Raw genomic sequence first — 10,949 nt, forward strand, 5'->3', positions numbered from 1 at the left:
ATTTCTAACTTCTGCCTTCAGCCCCAATTTCCACCTCCTCCAGCTTCACAGCTCTCTTGCTGTGCATCCACTTGCCTCATCTCTTATCTAATTCAAGACTGTTCTGTTCCCGAAGGAAAGTCTCAAAGTGGATAGCACACACTCTCCATCCACTGCATTTTCCAAGACAATGTATACTTGAAACCACAGGTCCAAAAGAAAGAGTTCTTCGAACTTTCTGGGCCTTGCTCCCTCACTCCACACTTAGCACTAGAGTAGGGATAACCTGTTTGGCATCCCTGGTTATTCCCAGCTTAAAGTATGATCAAAACACACAGCTGCCTGCATAATAACACAAACTTTTATATATATATATATATATATGGATAATAAAGGTACTTAGGCAATCATTAAATGATTCCATGTGGCTGGGTTTAGGGATGTCTGAACATCTGTGTGAAAAACATTGTTATTTTGAGGGCACATGACTGGTGAATGTGAGCATCAGGGTGAACATAAGGTCTGCCTACAGACCCCAGGCTGCTGGGCTTCTCCTCCAGCCACAACTTGGAAAAGATCAGAAGAGCCATAAATAGCATGTATCATGCTGGCAAGCAGCGCTGTGACAAAGTGCTGTGCTGACTGCTGAGTGCCATCCTGAAGGAATCAGCACTTTTTTTGGATGCTACTTCAAATCTCTATAATTGGAATAGATTGAAAAGATCAAATGTGCCAAACACCCTCATTCCAGGTCAGAGCAAACTCACAAGTACCAAAACAACCAAAACCAACCAGCTAAAAAAATAACCCCACTGAGATGGGAAGAAAATACTCTGTAGATATAGCCTGTGTTCCTTTCACTTGTCTAACCCAAAAAGGATTTAGCTTAGCACTTAATGTAGAATGCTTAGAGAAAACAACCCACCCAGCATTACGTGCTTTCCATGGTATCTGCTGCACAAACACAGCGTCCCAGGACACACCTGACTTAACCACACAGCTCTCGAGTGAGGTCATGGACAAAGGCAAGCAGAAGAAATGAACAGAGGCAGGCTTGACAGAAAATGTATTTCTGGAAATTCATACTCATCTTTCCATTATGTCACTGAGATTGTATCAGGGATAATTCTGGCAAAAGCATAATGTGGTGATGACTTCAAAATGCTTATACCAGCTGGCAGGAGAAACAGAAAAGGGTCGAACAGAGATGGTGCCTGGAAAGGCTTCCCTGACTTTGTCCTGTTACAACATGGAAGCAAAGAAACTAATCAACCTCCTAGGGAAGAGCTGTTTTTCATGGCTTAAGTTGCTGCTGTTATTCAAAACCATTCTGCCTTATGCCAGCTTCAAAATGGAAGTGCTGGCTGGAGCAAAATGTTACGGGGCTTAGAGTTCAGATTGTAAACATGAGAGGCTTCCTGTTCCACTTGCTGCTTTGGGGTTCCAGGTTTTGCCTGTCGGCTCTCTTCTGCTGGGATGGCAGCTGGATGGGGATGGTTGGGGTGGGGGTAGCTCCCTGCCTTGGGGTTTTAGCTTGTGGGCTTCTGCTTGCTGCTACTTTGTGCTGTGCTTTTTCTGCAAACAGGCTGAGCTAATTGTGCATTATGTTATCTCATTCATATTAAATTCTTTGTATCTCAACCTAGAGGGATTTTTTTGTGTGTGTTATTTTTCCCTCACTTATGTGTTGGGGGGCAGAGGAGAAACAGGCAGGTTAACCCATTACTGTACACTAACCTGTTACAATGTCTTAGCTTTATTTTCAGCTATACTTCATGCTTACCTAGCCCTTGCCAAAACCTGCCTAAGTATCACCACAATTACTCCTCCAGCCACCTCACCCTCCTAGGACACAACATCATATACTTTTCTACACTTCCCAAAAACTACTTCACTGTATGTTAAACATGCTAGAACATTAATTTCATTATGTAGACCTGAAAATAAATGGTGTGTGATAGCAGTCTCAACAAGACAGGCTTTAAAACCTAACTCATCATGATAAAAAAACAAGCAACCAAAAAACCAAGCCCCCAAAAAGCAACAAACATCTTGCCCAGATACCTTATGTAGATACCCAATTAAAGGAGACACCCTGGGACTTAAGACACTAAATGCTACTGCTGCTATAAGCTTTGAAGGAAATCTCATCATGAACACAGCCTCTACCATACCCAGCTACACAAATCTTTCAAGCACAGGAGAAAGGAGTGGAGTCTGAAACTTCCTCCATTCCTAGGTCTGAAATCAATAATCATTTGCCAGAATGTTAGCATCTAGGTATTACTTAGAGGTCACAATATTGAATGTGAGCTCCAATGCTGCTATGGAAGTCACAAGGGGAGAAGTAATCATTCTCTTCTGCAACATCATTGCTTTCTACAACTACCTGAAGGGAGGTTGTAGCCAGGTGGAGGTTGGACTCTTCTGCCAGACAACCAGCAATAGAACAAGGAGACACAGTCTCAAGTTGTGCCAGGGGAGGCATAGGCTAGATGTTTAGGAGGAAGTGCTTCCCAGAGAGAGTGATTTGCCATTGGAATGGGCTGCCCAGGGAGTTGGTGGAGTGGCTGTCCCTGGAGGTGTTCTAGAAAAGACTGGATGAGGCACTTAGTGCCATGGTCTAGTTGACTGGGCAGGGTTGGGTGCTAGGCTGGACTGGATGATCTTGGAGGTCTCTTCCAACCTGGTTGATTCGATGATTCTATGAAATCATGAGCAGCAGTGAGAGAAGGTGGTGCAAAGGCAGAAGAGGAGGAAGAAAACACAGGGAAAGAGGAAAAAAAAATCCACAAAACAACTCCCCCACCCTTTCCAAGATCTGCTTACATTTGGGGTTTAGATCTGGACCTGCAATTCTTTTAACAGCTTTGACTTTTCACTAAGAAAGGGAAGAAGTAAACATGATGTCTCACAGCACACTCAAGAAAACAGGTAAGCTCAACTCAGCCACCTGACCCAGGCTTTTTGTTTGGGATACAGATCCAACCCTGGCCAAGTGGAAATCACCACTGCACTACAAGAGTCTTCCCCTACCAAAATGGCTGTGAGACTTTGCATCACTTTGCATGACAGAATCACAGAGATCCCAAAGTTCATCCAGTGCAGCTCTCAGCACTGAAGGGCCAATGCTAAGCCATGTCCCTAAGCATCAGGTCCACATGCCACTTTAACACTCCCAGGGACAGCAACTACATCCTGGGCAAGTACTATTACACCTTCTGCAAACCCAAGCAAAAACACCTCATGCCATTTGGAAGGTGTAACACAACACTGTAAGCAGCTCAGAGACGTAAGCCTTTACTGATATAAAAGTACTCTGTAGGCAAAGCTTAAAATTCCAGTATATAAAATGGTTGAGAAAATTCAGATGAAGCTGTATTTTGCTCCATTCTCTTCTTAAAATACTTCTGTGGAAGCCATTTTAAATTCTTTGTCCTGACACACCTAGCCCTAGAAATTAAACATTATAAGCTCTCTGGGAAGTTTCTCCCACTTTCTCAGCCAGTGTAACTGTTCCCTAGAGAAATACCTTGATTCCTAATCCCTGCCACCTCATCTTCTAAGACTGCTTTAGCTGTGTTTCAGTGAGAGCAGCCCAAGCACATAATCTTTTAAAGACCACAAGGACTAAAGGGTCCCAGGTCACCAGTAGAGCTGGGACGACGTGCATTGGCCCTTGGGACAAATCTCACAACTCTAAATAACAAAGAATTCACTTTTCTCCCAGGTGCTCACATTCAGCAGCCACCTTCAGATGAGAAATAACCTCTCACTAACAGTTGTCACAAAAGCTAAGGGTACTTAGAAGCAACTGGAATCTCGACAAAATCATGTTTAGGTAGAACAAAACCAGTCATGTAAATCACACCGTGTCAGGGCACAGCTGTAGTGACACATGGTAGGAGCAAGCAGAAACAGCCAGCCTAGCTCTGAATTTCAAATGGCTGCACATGCTCAAACCAGGCAGGTCTCATAGTTGTAGTATTGGAAAGTGGCAGTTTAAAGTACAGCAGTTAGAAAGAGAGAAATGTGAGTATTTTAAAAGCTGTGGGAAAGCAAAGCAGTGGCAGCCAGAGAGTGGAAGCACTCCACCTCAGAAGCTCTCCAGTTCAGTGACTGTGATGTTTACAACTTACACAAAATCAAAGCTTTTTTTTTAAGATAACAAAACAATTTCTTTTTTTTAAAAAAAAATTTCAGCAAGAAAAATCCTCAGGAAATTAATTCAGTGCTGAGCTGTCTTGATTTGTTGAGTTTTCTGCCAATCCTACTAAATCAATTACTCTTAGTTCCCCAAAAGGGACTATACTAAGAAAATCACAGGCGTGGTTCTAGCATAGACAAAATGGGATTGCTTTTGTTCTCTTGCATGCTGGCATGCTCCAGACTGCCACAAATAAGGAGCAGATGGAAATGCAGATTGCACTGGGTGGAACTCAAAATAGACATTTGGCTACCCAAAACACAATAGTCTCTGGAGGCTCTCAACTACATATCAGAAATGTTAAGGTTCCAGTTGAATTCCAAAAATACACCACTTTTTCTGACAAGCAAATGGATTAAACATTTATATTTAGCTCGTGCTCACATTCAGAGGGACTGGTGCTGCACATTACATGACAACAGGGTTGGTTTCTATCATCCACTGGGATAGATAGGTCACAAAACCAATTTGACAGGGATTTTATGGACCACTAGAGAGGAATCTCATGCACACACACAAGTTAATTATTCAGGGTAAAAAAGCCAGACCAGGTACTAAGCCAGATACTTTGTTAATTACCTTATAGGTACTACTCACCAAGCAAACAAAAGAATAGTAAGTCACATCTATTCCTTGCTGAATCAAATGTCTTATTCACTAAGTCAGGTACATGAGCTCTTGAAATAAAACCAGAGTTATTTAAATCAGAGATAAGATATTCCCTTACGTGTCATGATGGGCTACACCAGATCCATGCTGGCTGAAGACAACATCCCAGGACACAAAGGCCCTTTTAGGAGCCAGGAACTGAAAGAACAATGGCAATGCTCTAATAATGAGCAAAGACCAAACAAAATTCAGAAGGAAGCAATCCACTGAACATGGAGTGAGACCACCACCATCACTGCATGTGAGACAAAAAGAGCTTCAAGAAAGATTTATGGTCCAGAAAAAGAACCTGCCTTATTAATGGGATAACAAGAAACCAAATCTACTTTGCTTATCCAAAAGAATCATAGAATCAAGCAGGTTGGAACAGACCTCCAAAATCATCCAGTCCAATCTATCACGAGTCCTATCCAGTCAACTAGACCATGGCACTAAGTGCCTCATCCAATCTTTTCTTAAGAGAGACTGAATGTGAATGGAACTTTGAGAAGGACATAAAGATACACAATCACTGAAACTCAGAGAAAATAGATATGTTTTTCAACCATCAGAAGCCTGTAGTAAGGAAGACACTAGGATGATATTTTGGACTCTACATATCTTCAGATATCACATAAATACATAATTGTTACATTCTCATGAAGCTAATCTTCCTGTGCTTACACAGACAGGAACCAAGAACGTTGATGTGCATTACCATGCTGAACCTTACAGCAAAGAGGCAGCAGTGGGTAATGAACTTCTTATCCACTTAATGGAAAACGACTCTGAAACTAGACAGGGTCCTCTGCTAGAACTGAAGAACAAGTCAAAGAAGCTCATCTCTCAAATGCTGAGAAGGTTTGGCCTTGACATAAATTCCTCCCACTCTCTAAGGAACCAGCACTGATATATGACTGAAATATTGACAATTGAGCTCTGTTTTCAGCTTGGAAAAGAATGCATGTACAATGTCATTTAGAGTCCTTTTCTAAATGGCTACTATTCTTCTAGTTCATCCTAGCAGAATAAAGGTAAAGAAACATTCAGGTTGGAAAGTCCAAGCAATATCCCTGCTCTACAAGATGCACCTTAAACCATAGCCTTAAGCATCACATCCAAACAACTTTTAAACACATTCAGGGTTGGTAACTCCACCACCTCCCTGGGCAGCCCATTCCAACGCCTGACCATTTTTGCTGTGAAAAAATGTTGCCTAATGTCCAGTCTAAACCTACTCAGTTGCAGCTTGAGGCCATTCCCTCTTGTTCTATCACTATTTACCTGTGAGAAGAGACCAGCTCCAACCTCTCCACAACCTCCTTTCTGGTAGCTGCAGACAGTAATGAGATCTCCTCTCAGCCTCCTCTTTTTCAAACTAGAAAGAAAAGGCAGGGGAAATTCTATCAGCCACGTTTGAGAAAAGTTCTCAAACTTCTATGTGAGGCAAGGTTTGCAGGAGGTGGCAAGATCTTTTACTAGATCAAGTGATATAATCGGGAAAAAAAAAACCCACCAGATTTGCAGGCATAAGGCTTTGCAAAATGTTTGTTACTTGATATACAAATACCTCGTTTGCAAATGCAGGGACAGGGAACTACTTCACTATCCTGCAAAACGTTATTATCGCCGTTACTCCTGCTCTGTGCGCTCTGGCAGTCAAGCTCTTGGTTGCCATCTGCTGTTCCTTGGTTTACACTTCACCATTTGTATTAGCAAGGCCAGGTCACGACAAGGAGCCCTAAGCAATGGTTAAGAACAGGCACAGGACTGCTTTCACACAACCTGCCAGAGGCAGGTGACCAAAAGTGTTCGGGAAGGCTTCCTTAGCGAACCGCTGCCCAGCTATTCATATGGAGGGTATGTGATGCCCTACCCCAGCCAGATGCAGACCAGGAGCAGGAGGCCCAGGTTCAGTAGTGGTAGATTCACTAGACGAATTTGGTGACTATAGCATTGGTATGAAGACCTTTCTGATTTTATTGTTGCTAGTTCTGTGCTGACACCATGGTGACTGGCAGCACTCCCCAGTGTTGCTCCTTGATGTTGGCATGATTAGAAAAAGATACTGCTTAGACTTCCAGGTCACCCCTGGCCCCACTATCTTCCCCATCCAAGATAGGATTCCCATCGCTCAGCTATCTGCTCTGGTATCAGACCCCTGGGCTCCAAGTGTCCCAGTGCCTGCTACTTCTCAAGCTAAGCAGCTACAAAAGCCCTACATTCAAACTACTAATTTTGGAACCTGTTCCCTTGTCTCCACCTGTGAGATCTTTTCCTTTGGTGTTTTCAGTTCTGTTCCTCTCTGGACCTCGGCAAGAACAGATCTGACTTGTTCTCAAACATCTTTTAAGTGACCTTGAGGGAAGTCACTCATACTGAAGATTTCATGCTTATTGCACTCTCATATTTACAGAACCACATGCCCTGCACATCTATCTGTCCTGGCCACATTTACATTCAGCGTGTTTAAATTTTGGCTTCTGCCAGCCCTTAATGTGATTGTAATGATCCTCTCTTCGAGGCAGTGAGGATGCAGATGATTGCTCAAGATGCATTTATCACTTTAGCCACACATGGACCTTTCTCTTTCAGAAGAAGTTTTTTAAAAGGGATTATGAAGTTAAAAGGAGGTTGATGATTTAGTCCTGATGAAGCAGTATTGCCAAATTAGCTTCACAACAGATAAACCTGGCATCCATCACATTGGCTTGTTCAAGAATAAGCAAAAGAGTTTCTGGTAGCAGAAATAATGTGAAAGTCACAATACTACAGGGTTTCCTTATGTTTTCATCATTCTTTTTCACTCCTTGCCATCCAAGCCCTTCAAAAACATTAGTTCATTCATTGCAAATCCTTATCTTTGCTTTACACCTGGGGAAACTGGAGCACTGAGCAGGGATGGTAGCTATCTAAATGTACCCCTGAAGACTCATGGCAGAGCTGAGAACAAAGCCCACACCTTTTGGCTGTCAGTTTTGTATCCTAAAGCCTTCTCTTTTTCTACACTTTTCAAATTCACTAATTTAGAAATGCAGTGGCTCCAAATAAAAAGCTCAATTTCAAACAGCACAGTTATCATTCACTCTTCCCCTCTTTCTCCACTTAAAGGGATGTGCAGATACAGATGCTCAGATTCCCTCCAACACAGATGGGAGAGAAACCTCTGGAATATGCCACAAATAGCGATGGGTTTGGGCTTTTTTTCTGGCATGCAAGTGTTCTCAGTAACAGAAGAATAACCCACACATGCCAATGCCCCATCCTAAAAGCCCCAGTGTACGAAACAGCCATTACTATCCTGCCATGGGCCCAACACAGGGGAAGCAAGAAGGTAGCAGGGTACAGGTGTGCCTCAGTGAAGAGCAATGGTTAAAATTCAAGCAAAACTTTTTGCGACTTTGCAGTGAGAAGTGCTCTATGCCACAGCACTTCTGGGTTTTCCAGATGCCCATGTATGCTCCAGGAACTTAAATATTGCTGCTACCATCTGCAGTATATAGATGTATCTTGAGAAGAAAAAGGGATTTCACTGCCAAAACTACAATGAACCTTCTAATATGACTCTCCTGGTACCAAACTTGCCAACCTCATAGACAGACCTCATATCACACTACGGACTGAGCAAGATCTCATGTTTGGCCCTGTAACATTAAATGCCATACCCAGCTTAAAAATATCCTGTGTGATTTATTCACAGCATCTGCTTTTAGTAGATGGTGGAGCTTTTCCTAGCAGCTTACCAAGTACTTCAGAAAACACAACAGTAAAGGGTACTAAACTTTCAGTCTGCGCAGCTGAACATGGATTTGCCTTAGCATGGGCTACTCACTCCATGCTGCCTTTATCATGGGATAGTTGTACTTTATTTCACAGGAAAACTGTATGCTTTATAATTTTGGGCACATGTAATAAACTGTTGTTTCCTGTGGGATTTTGCTACAGAAAATTCCAACTGTTTCAGCAGAAAGGTATAAATACTGAACAGGCTGGAAATAAATCCTTACTGACTGACAGAGCAGAGTAAAGTGATTAGGATTTAAAAAAGCAATTCTACTGAATCTGAAAAACAGTTTGCAAATACTAAAAACCTACAACTGGACCTTTACCAAGAGATAGAACACACACTGACATTACACCAGAACTGGAAACTGGGCAAGAGTTGGCAGGCAAGAAAGCACAATTCCTTCATCAGAATAATGTAGCAAGGTAGATAAAAATAAGAAAGAGAGCATCTTACCCCCAGAATTTACACTGCTTCAAAAAGCAGAGCAAAGCAAGGGTTGGTTTCTTCTCTGGAGCAATAAATGACAGAGTGAGTGGACATAGTCTCAAGTTGCACCCATGGGAGGTTTAAGTGGGATATTAGGAAAATGCTTTCCCCAAAAGGGTTGTCACACTCTGGAGTAGGCAACTCAGGGAAGCAGTGGAGTCCTGACTCCTGGTGGGATTGGATTTAAAATACATGTAGAGGTGGTGCTGAGGGACATGGTTTAGTGGTGACCTGGCAGTGCCGGGCTGTCAGATTCAATGACCTTAAAGATCTTTTCCAACCAAAACAGTTCTATGACTATGATTAAAAGTAAGAGCACATGAAAATGCCTACACTGCATATAGGAGCACACCGGTATTGGCAATTCATGCTCTCCAATATGCACATATTTAGTCGCTAACTCCACACTAAATGCAGGCACCGTGAGAATGGTTCCAGCTTCAGATACAAGGTCTTCAAAGAATATCTGTCTGTTTGCCAGTCATTTATTGGACACTCAACAGATTGCCCTGGAACGAATCTCAAATCATGTCAGAGGAAGCAAAAGAGACTGATCAAAACAAAAGCATCAGCTCTGAAATTGCATAACCACCCCCACCTGCTGCTTCTGCAGTGCTTTGGAGAGCCCTCTGTACTTGTTACTCTTCATGCACTTCGGGAGTAAAGGATGTTGATGATAATCAGTGAGTGTTAGAGGCTTTAATAGTAGTGCTTTAAGCCCTCTACAAACACATCCCACCTGCTAGCTCACAAAGCATATAGTGGCAACTTTCAAAAGATAACCAGAAAAGGCAAGCATTGCTTTCCCAGGAGGGACTCTGCTGGCCATCAGATATATCTCAGAGCAGAAAGGTGGCTTTTCATTGAACCAGAATCATTCCTATTTTGACAATGAAAACTGGAATCTCATCCATCGCTACCAAGTCATTTGTATGCCCTATTTCTGTTACTAACAATGTCACAGGGCTGTTAGAGGCAACTCTTTGGGAACATTAGGTGGATTTGGAGCAGATTCTAATGTGATGACACATCAGGCACCAACACACAGTATCCCCATTTGAAAACATAAAGGAGAGTTATTTACCTGATAATTTGGTAGCATCCAATGCTGTGTTTCCCACTGTCATCTGCAGAAGTGTAATGTTATTACACCTTGCCTGAAGAGAGCTTATTACAAATACTTGTACATACTGGGTAGAACCCATTTGGCAGGGCAAATATAATTACAGAGGTTGTGTAGGAAATGGACTTTTGGACATAATTAGCCACATAGACATGGTCTGTCACTGTACAGTAAGCCTCTGGATAAAAGCTAGTTCTCAGGCATAAAGTACCTACTAATCCAAAAAAGCTTACTAAAGTGCAAAGCTTTAGATTACAACAAGCAAATATTCCATATATTCCTGCCCTTCCCACTGATTTCTGCCAGCAACTATTTTGTATGAGGACCTAGACAGGCACATCCAGCAGACAGCTACTGGAACTACAGTGCCACAGTTTTGGTTTGCTGTGCTGACTTTAATGCCACAACACTGTTAAATGAAGCTGCAACAGCATAATCCCAAAATGCACCAGAATGGCTGAGGCATCTCACATCTCTGATAGACTGCATTGGTAAGGGGAAAAAAAAATCCAGGAATGCAGAATGTTAGCTCCAGCACAGCTGTTCTAATGTGCTCATTTAGACAGTGGTGAGTAGGGAAAACCATGAATTTACCTGCATTGGGCATGTTGGATATCTGCAGAAGTTATCTGTAAGAAGTTCCATTCTTCAACCTATCCAAGAGTGAAGCATGCTTTTGCTGCTGCTGCTGAGATCAGCCAGGACCTTGGCAGATAGTA

General features: G+C 42.5%; 1 long non-coding RNA gene across 1 annotated transcript in view; it reads right to left on the reverse strand.

Moving 5' to 3' along the window:
• Positions 1-10,949, reverse strand: part of LOC135182695 (uncharacterized) — a 56,012-nt gene extending 45,063 nt beyond the window's left edge. Inside the window, exon 1 of the long non-coding RNA XR_010305270.1 lies at positions 10,825-10,949. This is a non-coding gene — a long non-coding RNA (uncharacterized LOC135182695). The remainder of the gene's footprint in view (positions 1-10,824) is intronic.

The sequence above is a fragment of the Pogoniulus pusillus genome, chromosome 17 (assembly GCF_015220805.1).
Source record: "Pogoniulus pusillus isolate bPogPus1 chromosome 17, bPogPus1.pri, whole genome shotgun sequence".
Lineage (NCBI taxonomy): Eukaryota > Metazoa > Chordata > Aves > Piciformes > Lybiidae > Pogoniulus > Pogoniulus pusillus.